At 43.1% G+C, this 12,680-nt stretch overlaps 1 pseudogene across 1 annotated transcript; it reads right to left on the minus strand.

Moving 5' to 3' along the window:
• Positions 1 to 6,082: 6,082 nt before the first annotated feature.
• Positions 6,083 to 7,277, minus strand: LOC103251237 (annotated as a pseudogene). Its single transcript, XR_002481426.1, has one exon. The product of XR_002481426.1 is annotated as a nuclear protein localization protein 4 homolog pseudogene (transcript).
• Positions 7,278 to 12,680: the final 5,403 nt, after the last annotated feature.

Here is a 12,680-nt window from a genome sequence, read left to right on the forward strand (position 1 = left end):
GCTGATTTTTGATTTATTGTAGAGATGAGGTCTCACCAAGTTGCCCAGGCGGGTCTCGAACCCACAGGCTCAGGCAATCCACTCGCCTCAGCCTACCAAAGCGCGGGATTACAGGCTGAGCCACCGAGCCCGGCTAAAAACATCTTTTTTAAAGAAAGAGAGAAGTGGAATGCGCTCATTTCCGCTGCCTTCTCTCTAACCCCAGTTGTCATGCACTATCGAGCCTTCTCCACTGTGGACAAAACCTGCCCCCCACCTGCTGTGGCCCTCCATCAACCTTGCAGACCCCTCCTGCCTCGCTCCTTCCAACAGCACTCTGAGTCTATGCCCACTTGCCCTCCCCATTACCCCCACCTTTTGTGTGAAAAATTGAAGGAACCGTGTGAAAATTGAAGGAACCGAGTGAAATGCCAATCAAGTAATTTTCCCGCCTTGGCCTCCCAGAGTGCTGATATTACAGGCATGAGCCACCACACCCCGCCTGAAAGCGTCTGTTTTGAAACTTCTTTTCTTTTTTTTAAAGTTGGAGTATCACTCTGTTACCCAGGCTGGAGTGTGCAGTGGCACAATCAGAGCTCACTGCAGCCTCCACCTCCTGGGCTCAGGCGATCCTTCCACCTCAGCCTCCCAAGTATCTAGGACGACAGGCATGCTCCACCAAGCTCAGCTAAGTTTTTTATTCTTTATAGAGACAAGGTCTTGCTATGTTGCCTAGCTGGTCTCAAATTCGTAGGTTCAAGTAATTCTCCCTCCGTGGCCTCCCAAAGTGCTGGGATTACAGACATGAGCCACAGAGCCCAACCTAGAACTCCATTATGATAGACAGAATCTCTTTGCAGCTGGGCCTAAGGCTGGGTCTCTGATATCGCTACAACATAGTGGTTGAGAGTACTTAGCTCAAAAGTTTTCACCACCTGATGGCCAAATTCTGATTCCTCACTTACTAGACCTGTAACCTTACTTTCTCGGGGCCTCAGCTTTCTCATCTGTGAAGTGGGATTGTAACACTAATTACCTCACAGACTTGCTGTGAGGATTATTTGTGTTACTATTGTACATAAGGTACCCAAAAGAGGGCTTAGATTTAAGCCTTAGATTCTCTGCCTTAGATTTAAGCCTCCCAACAAGAAATATGCTCCCAGGACTTCAAAAGGGGGCTACAAACTACTTGTCCATTGTTCATTGATCCCTTATAGGTAGCTTATAACTTCCTGTGTACAGGAACAGAGGACAATCCATACTGTGTCTCTAGGTTTTTAGAACCTGAAAATGGTACCATTTTCCCACCATATTTAAAAAGTCTGTTTGTCATACTTTCTAGTTAAGGGCCAATTTCTCTCTCTCTCTCTCTCTGTCTCTGTTTGTCATACTTTCTAAAGGACCAATCTCTCTCTCTCTCTCTCTCTCTCTCTCTCTCTCTCTCTCTCTGACAGGGACTTGTGGTTGCTAAGGCTAGAGGGCAGTGGCACAATCATGCCTTACCACAGCCTCGAACCCCCGGGCTCAAGTGATCCTCCTGCCTCAGCCTTCAGAGTGGCTGGGACTATAAGCGTATACCACCACACCCAGCTAATTTTTCTTTTCTTTCTTTCTTTCTTTTCTTTTCTTTTCTTTTTTTTTTGTTTGTTGCAGAGACAGGGGTCTTGCTTTTTTGCCCAGTCTGATCTCAAACTCTTGGCCTCAAGCCATCCTCCTGCCTTGGCCTAGGACTACAGTCACGAGTCTCCACACCTAGTCGTTTCTCTTACATGTTTTTGTGTTTTTTGTTTTTACAGAATTTATCACTCTGATATAATGTGGTCCACCTGCTTACTTGATTATTTTCTCTCTCCAATCTCTATGTAAATGAGAGCAGTCACATTCCAGTGCCTATGTGCCTGATTTGCAGCTGGCACTCAGAACTATTTGTTGAATGAATGAATGAATGAATGAATGACTCTTCTTCATACCCTCCACAAAGAGGAAATACCATGGGTGGAAGAAAAAAATGTATCAGCACTATGAACTGTCTAAACTTGACCTTGGTGTGTTCCTTACATAGAGGGGTTCATAGACACTCAATTAGTTGCTGATTACATTCAATCTGCTCTGGGCCAAGCTAATGAGGTTCAAGGGCAGGGAGGGCCCCAAGTTGCCCAGGCCTTCACTTTGACCCTGGCCTTCTGACCAAGACATGATAGGGATCTGTTGAGTGCATTCACCAGAGCAGCAAAATCCATCTTGCAGCCTGGAAAAATCTATGAGAGAACTCACATCCCTAGCTCCATCATCCTACTGAAAAGACAAGCTAGACTCAGTTCTAGAACCAGAAGGACTGAGTTTGACAGCTGAGTAGACACTGTTTACTTTTCCAGGAATCCCTCTTGACACTTTCTCCCAGACACACCTAGGAGAGGGACCAGCATCCACCTCCTCCATCCTAAGGCACTCCTGGGGGGCAGCCCTGGCCAAGCAAGTGGCCAGCAGGAAGGAGGGCCTGGCCTGATCATGGGCACCAGGGACCCATCGAGGCCCAGGGCAATGAGCGATTAGAAGCAAAGCCCTCAGTGTCACCTGGTTCCGATAATGGATAGCTTTAAAGGCTCCTCCTATTCTCCAAAGGGGCTTGGAGCCAAGACTCAGCTGACTCTCCCAGTGGGGAGACTGTCCCCTTGCTGTCCTGGTCGCTGCCGCCCAGTTAGGCTGGATTCTTAGGGTCCCCTCTTCCCCGCTCAATCCTCTTCCAGCGTCCTCCCTGCTCCAGGCCCCCTGGCCCTTGGCTTCCCGTCCTGACAGCAGCTCCGCAGGTGCTCACAGACCTGACCCTGTCACACAGTCACTGCCCAGAGCAGCGGCGGGGGCGTCCCCTGCCTGGGCCCGGCCGTCCCCACGATCCCTTACCCATTTCCCGCTGGGCTCCTGCTCCGGCCTCCAGCCGGCCCGGACGGCCCATGGCCCGGCGCCCAGGCGCCGGCCGGGGACAGCGAGGGCTTCGGGGCGGCGGCTGCGCGGGGAGCTGCGCCGGTCGGGCCCGGGACGCTCGCAGGCGGGACTCGGTTTCCGGGAGGGCGGGAGCGGCGGCGCGGGGCGGGGAGGGGCGGGCTGGGGGGCGAAGCCGTCCGACTGGTCCGACCGCAGCGAGGCAGGGCCGGGCCGCATGGCGGGGCCGGCGCCTTTTTGCACTTCTCTCCGCTCTCGCCCGGCCTGCGCGCTCCTGAGCTGCCGGAGATCCAGAGCCCTCTAGTTTTATTTTTCCAGCCCAGAAACCGGAAACCGAGGCCAGCCCTGGATACGTGCACGCCTTGAAACAGGGCAGTAATTTGGAGGCTCTACAAACCCATTGTTTACTACTACTTATTTAGTGGGCACGAGAAAAAAAAAATTGCATCGTTTGAGTTCAGAATTGTAACTGTCCGCAACTGTTGACTTACCGTGAACTTTCGCTAGCTGGTTTGGGGGTTGGCGGCAGGGTGACCAGTAGTTGTGACTTGAAACTTAAAACTATTTTGGCAAACATATCCTCAGACATAGGTTGGCATTGGCAAGAAGCTCTTATTTTTCAGTATCACCACTTGATGGCAGTATCTGGTTTCTGTTTCTGTAACTGTGTAAGGCATCATGTGTGAAATTTTGAGTGAAATGATTCCATGCCTCCTGTTTATCCAGTGCTATTTAGCTCTCCGATATTGGCAACTTGGAGAGTTACATCTCTGGATTTGGTGCTGCCTAAAACAGGGCTGACCAGGCTCTCCACAAACAACAGTCATGACAACATCTAATATTTACTGAGTGCGACGTGCTGGGCAATAAGCTCTCTGCGTGATCACATTTAGTCTTCACAACAACCCTAGGAGGTAGGACGCTTTTCACATAATGAGGAAACTGAGGCACAGAGGGGTTAAGTAACCAAACCAAGATCACACAGACCGTCGGGACCCAGAGGCCATGCTCTTAATCACTGTGGAACACTGCTACTTTGTCTTTTTAAGATAGAGCCCTGGTGCTAGGTCATATAGTAATCCTATAATTTATTAGTTCTATCACATAGTGCCTAGCCAGTGCCTGGCATGCACAGCAGGTGCACAGTGAATATGTGTAGAGTGAACAGATGGTTACTTAACCTCTCTGCACAGCCTAGCAGGAGATATAAGCAGTAGTGTGATGTAAACTGGTAAATTGTGCACTGGGCAGTGGGGTGGGATCGCACCCTGAGGGGTAAAATCTTGGAAATGAGGTAGCCACAAAGGGAAGAAACTGAACCTCTGCATACAAACGCCTTCAAATCGGCTGATTTCTGAATTAACATGCAAGGGGTAAGAATTTAAATAATCCAAAGGAAAATAATACCAAGGAGGGATCTAAGCAATTAGTTGCTTGCTGCTAGGGAAGAGAGTTCAAGTCCTATCATCTGAGAGGGAATTATTTCCATAGTGCTTTCCTTTGAAACCCCAGAATGGCCATACCTCAGGGAGAAATACTGCATTCCAGGATTAAGGGAAATACCCTAGGAAGAGGAACAACAACCAAAAGAAATCCATCTAAACAAAGTACAAAACCAAGTCTCCACCAAACCAAAGTGTGCTTCCAATAACTTAACTTCCTGGTAGAACAAAACTTTAACATCCTTCATAGGAAAATAGCAGAATTCAGAGCATCTATAATATATCATTCGCAATGTTTACTATGTAAATAATTTTAAAATTTAGGCATTCAAAGAAAAGAAAAAAGTAAAACATAGTCAAGGGAAGAAAAAAAAAATTGAAACAGAGCCACAGATAACCAAGATATTGGAATCAAGGAAAAGGGAATGAAAAACAATAACTTTAATAAATACAATAGAGAACCTGCAGCAAAGGGAAAAAAAGATGTAATGGGTAAGGAGATTAGGAAGTTCAACAGAAATATGAAAACCATCTTTTAAATAAAGTATCAAATGAAATATAACTAAATCTGCTTCAGTGAAGATATCCCTACCTATATTACTCTGAAATGAAAGACACCTTAATCTTTGCTGGGCGGATTTGCCAACTGGCTCTATATAAGATTAGTGCCTCCTACTACTTGAGTTCCTCTCTTATAGTGTACTTTGCAGTCTATCCAGGCGACAGACACATGGTCCTGTGGAAACTGGGGCTCAGGGACCCTTGCAGAAATTTTACCTAATAGTCTTTTTCTGTCTCCTATCAGAATTGCAAATTAACTTGCAAGCAGGATGAAAATTCAGACTCTTTCATAGTTACTGACCTAACCGAGAAAAAGAGAAAACTCTTAAAACCACACAGAGGAAAAATATACCTTACATCCAGGAATAGTGGCTGACTTCTCATCAGAAACCAGGTAGGACTGAAAACAATAGAATTCCGTCTTTTGGGGGGGGCAGAAACTACTGATAAGTGTTATTACAACCATGCAGACCTTAAAATCCCACCTGGATGTCAGGTGAGGGGAAGAAAAAGGGTAGGCAGCAAATTAACCTGCAGATCCACAGCTTGAGCAGATAGCAGGCCGTCAGCCTGTGGCCACTCGTGTCTATCAGACAGTGGCTATCTTGGAAGAGGAAAAGAGACCCGCACAGGCAGGTCTCCGCCCCAGAGAAACAAGATACAGAGGCAACCAAGAGCTCCCAACCAAAATATAGGGCGGAGAATGGGTCAAAGAACAAAAACCATCAAAAAGGAAGAAAAAAAAAGCTGGGTGGCAAAAGTAACCCCACCACCCTCCAATTCCAAGTGATGATTGAGAGGTACATGGTACTTCCACCACAGTGGGGGGCTTGAAAACGGGGTTAAGGGTGTGGGGCATTCTCAGGTGGGGCCGCTCTGCATTTCCAGTTTGGAGATTGCATTCAGCCTGCAGAACACCAGGCATAGCTTCCTCTTTCCAAGGAAGAACGTGCTGAGAAGCTTCAGTGGGTCAGAGAGCCCAGGAGAGCCAGCCCCTGCCCTTTTAGGGCTGCCCACTGCGGGGCCATCACAAGGAACACACTGCACAATGCTCCTGGCTTCAGAAAGGGCTGGGCGAGGCCCAGTCCTGCCCAGCAGAGGGCTGGAGCCCTAGGTCCTGGGGAGGCTGCACATCTCACAGTGGCCTGTGCCCGGCTGGTTCATGAAGGTGCAATGCTGACAAGCCCACATGGCGGCAGTGGCCACAGGCGAGGAGCCCCCAGCAGCACCATCCAGCTTTCTTTTTCTCTTTTTGATCCAAAATGTCCATCTGGAGAGAGTCGACATATGTTGGGATGCTTATTTTGGAAGTCTCCTGCAGTAATGTACTCTTCTGAACTCAGGAAATAGGTGTCCTTATTTCGACTGTATCGAACTATATACCCTTTCAGGTATCTTCTGAGACAAGGTCTGTAAATATCCATTCAGCCTTCCTCAGGCCAAGCTTGGCAGCAATTTCATCAACCACCTCAGCTTTTGGATCGTCAAGAAGCTCCAAGCTGTTCTGTGTCCCAATCTGAGGAGGTTCATAAATTGCAGCCACCTCAGCTCTGATGCGCAGGGGAATGTCATTGTGCTCCGTACCGTCCAATAAGTACCCAAAATGCTGGTTCCCTGTCTTTTTCCAGAAGTCAAGGAAGCGGTCAGCAGCAGTGTGATTTTCGAACATGATATTGTCCACATGTCTGTATTTCTGTCTGTTCAGCCTGATGGCACTTGGCTGGGACTTAGTGCAGATACCGTTAGGCCATGGGAGGTGTCCCTCACACCCTGATTTAATCTTGCAACTGATGTTCTACAGGGCAACAAATTTCCCCTTGTCAGCCTCTCTAGTCAGTTTTCGGATGTAGGCATGGAAGGACATATGCTTCACAGGAGGCTCAAGCCGGTTTAGGTAGTCCTCCTCGAATGGCTCTGGAGGGACACAGTGAACACACTTCCCCAAAGGGCCATGGCGGCATAGCTGTGGGTCTCGGCTTCTGTAAATCTTCCCATCCTGTTTGCTGAGGTACAGATTGCTCTCATCTTCCACCACGCTGGGAGTGCCCAAGGTCTTAAACCCCAGTGGAGCTGATGTCTCCATTTCAGATGAGGGCCCAGCAAGTCTCAAGGGAAACAGGAACAACAAATCGCCATGCCTTTTTCAAAAATGTTGCAGCTGTTTCTCTCTTTGTTGCTCTGATCCGCTTCACCCCATCAGGGGACTGGACACGGATTATGATGCTCTCAGCCATGGCGGCCGATTCTGCCTCCAGGCTCGAGTCCCGGGCCACCGCTGCCTGCCACCCCAAAGGCTTCACAGCCCCAGCCCGGACCTCAGCCCCGCCCCGGCCTCCCTCACCGCAGAAACCGTTGCTCCAGAATTCCGTCTTTAACGTGCTGAAAGAAACAAAAGCTAGCAGCTACTTATAGTTCTGTATCCACTAAAAATAATTTTTTTTAATAGGAAATAATGGCATTTTAAAATAAATAAAATCTGAGAGTACTACAAGAAAAGAAATAAGCTCCTCAAGATGAAGGGAATGATATCAAATAAAAATTAGAATCTATAGTGAAAGAAGAAGAGCACTGGAGAGAAAAAAATCTACAAAAGATTTTTTCTGGTTGTATTAAATTATTTTAAAGTTCTTTGACTATTGAAAGCAAAAATGAGCCAGGCTCGGTGGCTCAGCCTGTAATCCCACAACTTGAGAGGCTGAGGTGAGTGGATTGCCTGAGCCCGTGGGTTCGAGACCTGCCTGGGCAACTTGGCGAGACCTCATCTCTACAATAAATAAAAAATTAGCCGGGTGTGGTAGCGCGCACCTGTAGTTCCAGCAACTGGAAGGCTGAGGCGGAAGGATCGCCGGAGCCCAGCAGGTTGAGGCTGCGGTGACCCAGAGCGGCCACTGCACTCCAGTCTGGGTGACAGAGTGAGACTCCAACTCACAAAAAAAAAAAAAAAAAAAAAAAGAAAGCAAAAATGGTAAGATATTGGGAGATTTATAACATAAGTAGAAGCAAAATGTGTAACAAGAAAAGCACAGAAGGAGAAGATAAATGGAAATATATTGTTTGAAGATTTTTATGTGTGAAATTCTATAATGCTAATTCAGAGTAAAATCCAATAAAAGATATAAAAATAATCACTGAAAAATAAGCAACCCAAATGAAGTCAGGAAACTAAGAAAAAATATAAGCAAAGGACAAAAAGGACACATAAAAAACAAGTAGCAAGATGGGAAAATGTATCAATAATTACATTAAATACCCCCAAGTAGAAAGCAGAGCTGTCAAACCGCTAAGAAAATAAGAACCAGCAATATTGTGCTTACAAGATATGCATTAAACATGAAAACACAGACTAGTTAAAAGGATAGGAAAAGCATACAATGTAGTATCAATTTTAGACAAAGTAGATTTTAATACAGGAATATTACCAGAAATAAAAATGGCCACCTTAAAATGATAAAAGGATCAATTTACCAAGAAGACATGATGATCCTAAATGTATATGAACTGATCAACAAAACTTCCAAATATATCGAGCAAAAATGGAGAGATATAGAAAATTCACAATCATAGTTGGACAGGCTAAAACACCTTTCTCTGTAATTAATAAAACAAGTACACAAAAAAATCAGTATGGATACAGAAAGCTTGAATAACACTATTATTTAACTTAGCCAAATGGACATTATAAAATATTACTCCAGTAACAGCAAAATACATATTCTTTTCAAGTGCTGATAGAAAATCCACCATACAGGGACTACAGAGGAATCTTTAAATTTCAATGGGAAAAATATTAAGATCATATTTTCTGACCACAATGGAATCAAATTAGCCATGCACAACAATATTCTATCTAGAAAAATATCCAAATATTTGGAAATCAAGCAATACAGTTCTAATAACTCATGACTCTGGGTGTGGTGGCTCATACCTGTAATCCCAGCACTTTGGGAGGTCCTGGTGAGAAGATCATTTGCGGCTGAAAGTTCAAGACCAGCCTGGGCAACATAGCAAAACACTGACTCAAAAAAAAAAAATTATCTAGCTGTGGTGGCATATACCTGTAGTCCCAACTACTCAGGAAGCTGAGGCAAGAGGATCACTTGAGCCCAGGAGTTCGAGGCAGCAATGAACTATGATCACGTCACCGCACTCCAGTCTGGGCAACACAGCAGTACACTGTCTCTAAAATATGTAAGTAAATAAATAAACCACGGATCAAAAAAGAAATCACGGGAAATGTAAGGAAATATTTCACACTGAAATAGCATAAATATAGAAAAACAGATCAATGTAACAGAATGAGATTGTCTACATATAGATTGATACATCTTTTGACAAAGGTATCAAGATAATAATGGAGAAAGGAAAACCTTTTCAGCAAACAGTGCTGGAACAGTTAGAAATCCATAAGGCTATAAAATGAAACTTGGGACTTGTATCTAATATATATAACTCTGTAACCCAATTATAAAAAGAATAAGAATTCAATTTAAAAACAGGTAAAGAACCTGAATAGACATTTCTCTAAGAAATATATACAACTGCGAATAAGTTAATGAAAAACTGTCCAACATCATTAGCCATCAGAGAAATGCAAATCAAAACCACAATGATATATCACTAGAATGACTACAATACAAAAAGACAGATAATAAAAAGTACTGGAAAGAATGTGGAACATTGAAACCCTCACATACTGCAGGTAGGATTGTAGAATGGTGCAGTCACTTTGGAAAACAGTTTGGTAATTCCTCAAAACATGAAATATAGCATTTCCATATGACCCAGAACTCCACACCTAGGCATGTACTCAAGAGAAATAAAAATATATGTCCCCACAAAAACTTGTACACAAACGTTCATATCAGCATTACTCATAATAGCCAAAAGGTGAAAACAACCCACATGTTTAGCATCTAATGGATGGATAAACAAAATGTAATAATATATCCATACAGCGAAATATTATTCAGTCATAAGAAGAAATTCAACTTATGGATGAACCTTGAAAGCATTATGCTAAGTGAATGCACTCTTTTACAAAAGACCACATATTGTATGGTTCTATTTTTATAACATGTCCGGAATAGGCAAATCTAGAGAGAATGCAGATTCGTAGTTGCTTAGGCCTGGGGAGAATAGAGGGAATGGGAGTAACTGCTAAAGATAGTTTTTTTGGGGGGGGGGAATGAGGAAAACATTATAAAATTGATTGTGGTTATTATTGCACAGCTCTGTGAATATGCAGTCCAAGAGTTATTAAATTATACACCTTAAATGGGTAAATTGTATGGCATGTGTATTATATGTTAATAAATCTATTATACAACAAATACAGCTTGACTGTTTTCTCACATGATGTATCAAAATTAACTAAAAAAGGCTCATAGATCTAAATATCAAAATGAAAACTGTAAGACATCCAGACAAAAGCAAGGGGAAAATATTGGCAACTTTATGGAAGGTAAATACTTCTTTTTTTTTTTGAGTTGGAGTCTCACTCTGTCGCCCAGACTGGAGTGCAGTGGCCACTCCCAGCCACTGCAACCTCAACCTGCTGGGCTCCGTCGATCCTTCCACCACAGCCTTCCGAGTAGCCGGAATTACAGGCATGCGTTACTACACCCGGCTGATTTTTTAATTTATTGTAGAGATGAGGTCTCGCTGCCCAGGCAGGTCTCGAACCCGTGGGCTCAGGCAATCCACTCACCTCAGCCTCCCAAAGGAGCGGGATTACAGGTTGAGCCAACGAGCCCGGCAATACTTCTTAAAAGGAAAAGGAGAGTTGAAAATTGAACTTCATCAAAGCTTAAAATTCTGCTTATCAAAATACTCTGTTAAGAAAATGAATAAGCTAGGAAGGGGAGAATGGGGGAATTCATTGGTACAAATATAAAGTTAGAAGAGATAAGACCTCATGATCGATAGATCAGTAGGGTGACTATAGTTAACAATAATCTATTGTATATTTCAAAATAGCAAGAAGACAATGATTTGAATGTTCCCAGAGTAAATAAAAGATAAATATTTAATGTTATGAAAATCCCAATTATGCTGATTTAATCATTACACTCATATGAATGTATCAAATTATCACATGTATTCCCAAAATATGTTCATCTACTATATTTTAAAAAGCTTTAAAAAGAAAATGAATAAGCAAACTGCAGATTAGAAAAAAATATTTATAAAAATATGTACGACAAAAGAATCATATCGAGAGTATATAAAACATCTATAAATCAATAATAACAACACAAACCACTCAATCAAAATAATGACCAAAAGACTTAAACAGATACTTCATAGTAAAAGCAGCCAATAAACACATGAAAAGAGGCTCAGTATCATTAGGGCAAATTCAAATCACAATGAAATACTACACATCCCTGCAAGAATGGCTAGAATTTAAAACATCGATAATACCAAATATTGACAATGACATGGAGTAACTGGCACTCTTATACTTAGCTGATGGGAGTGTAAAGTGGTGCAACTACTTTGGAAAACAATTTGGAAGTTTCTCTAAAATTGAACGTGTACCTACTATTTGACCCAGACATTCCTCTCTTAGAAGTTGACTCAAGAGAGCTGAAAACAAATGCCCATAAGAAGAGTTATATAAAAGAACAGCTGCTTTATCTGTCATGGACAAACACTGAAAGCATTCCATAAGTCCATGGGTAAGCTGCTGTGATTCATTCATAAGTTGAAATACTACTCATCAATAGAAAGAATCTGCCAATATCCCACAGAATAAATGAGTCTCAAAATCATTATGTGGGGAGGAAGAAGCCAAATAAAAATAATACGTACTGTATGATTCCATCTATATGAAGTTCAAAATCAGGCACAACCAACCTGTGGGTATAGAAATCAGAAGAGTAGTTACCTCTTGGGTGAGGGGAATTGATCAGAAAATGACTTATAATAATTTTCAGAAGTTATGGAAATGTTCTACATTTTCATTGGGGCGGTGGTTAAATGAATGTATACACTTGTCAAAACTCAAAGAGCAACACATTTAAAATCTGTACATGATATTTTATGTAAAGTAAACTTCAATAAAAAGTGTTATCCAAATGCTTTTATCTTTTAGATTAGAATCCTCTAATGGCTCTTGATTGCCCAGAATCTAAACACCTTTCCATATCCCAGGAGGCCTTAAGTGCTCTTCACTCTATGTGATCTTGATCGTGATAATGAAATGAATTTATATTAAAAGAAAAAAATCTCACTTAATTTTAATGTCACAGACTCCATCTGAAACCACAGTGGGAAGGTCATGGGCATAATTGTATTGCTTTTGAGTAAACGGGGGAAAGAGGACTGAGAAAAGTAACAGGGAAATTGCTGGGAGGTAGAACTTTTCTATTCACGTGTTATTGCCAGGTTCTTGGAGAAACTTCCTTCTTTACAGAGACTGTCAGGAGGAGCAGAAGCAGCCAGTTCTAAGGTAACAGGAAGTCAGAATTTGGACTGACCCTTGGTCCTAAGTTTTAAAAAGGTAGTGTAGATGATTGAGGAAACAATTTTATCTCAAGAAAGATGAACAGTTGGGAATGTATTTGGAGCAAATGGATTCCTTGTTTTCGGCAAAGAATGGGTCTATTTGATTATGCATCTGCAAAGCAGAAACTATTTTCCAAAAAAGGAAGAATTAGAGAATTGTACTGCAGATAATGTGAACAGGCTATGAGGGACGGCATTGCTGCTCACTGCTGCCTTGGGTTCCTTTTCTAAGTTGGTATCAACCGTGAC

The sequence above is a fragment of the Carlito syrichta genome, unplaced genomic scaffold, assembly GCF_000164805.1.
Source record: "Carlito syrichta isolate Samal-C Ts95f unplaced genomic scaffold, Tarsius_syrichta-2.0.1 Scaffold56697, whole genome shotgun sequence".
NCBI classification, from domain to species: Eukaryota; Metazoa; Chordata; class Mammalia; order Primates; family Tarsiidae; genus Carlito; species Carlito syrichta.